The sequence below is a fragment of the Penaeus monodon genome, chromosome 30, assembly GCF_015228065.2.
Source record: "Penaeus monodon isolate SGIC_2016 chromosome 30, NSTDA_Pmon_1, whole genome shotgun sequence".
Taxonomy (NCBI): Eukaryota; Metazoa; Arthropoda; class Malacostraca; order Decapoda; family Penaeidae; genus Penaeus; species Penaeus monodon.
In genome coordinates, this window is record NC_051415.1 from 13,457,168 (window position 1) to 13,457,394 (window position 227).

Genomic DNA, 227 nt, shown 5'->3' on the forward strand with positions numbered 1-227 from the left:
CCCACCTACGCATGCAAATTTAAAACGATGTCAGAAAGATCTTCCATGAATGTTAATCAAGCAACTTCCATCGTTAAATCGCATAGTTTTTTCCCTCTCTGCCCAGCATAGTTAACATCCAAGTGGCCTTTGCCATCTGAACCATCCATCCTGACTCTAATCAAGTCACAAGACATGTCAGATCGTGTTATGGAAATGTAGCTAAACTCTCTTTGATGAACGCAGAT

At 41.0% G+C, this 227-nt stretch overlaps 1 protein-coding gene across 1 annotated transcript in view; it reads right to left on the reverse strand.

Moving 5' to 3' along the window:
- LOC119592355 (choline O-acetyltransferase-like) overlaps positions 1–227 on the reverse strand; it is a gene marked incomplete in the record, with an annotated part of 212,829 nt that overhangs the window by 67,385 nt on the left and 145,217 nt on the right.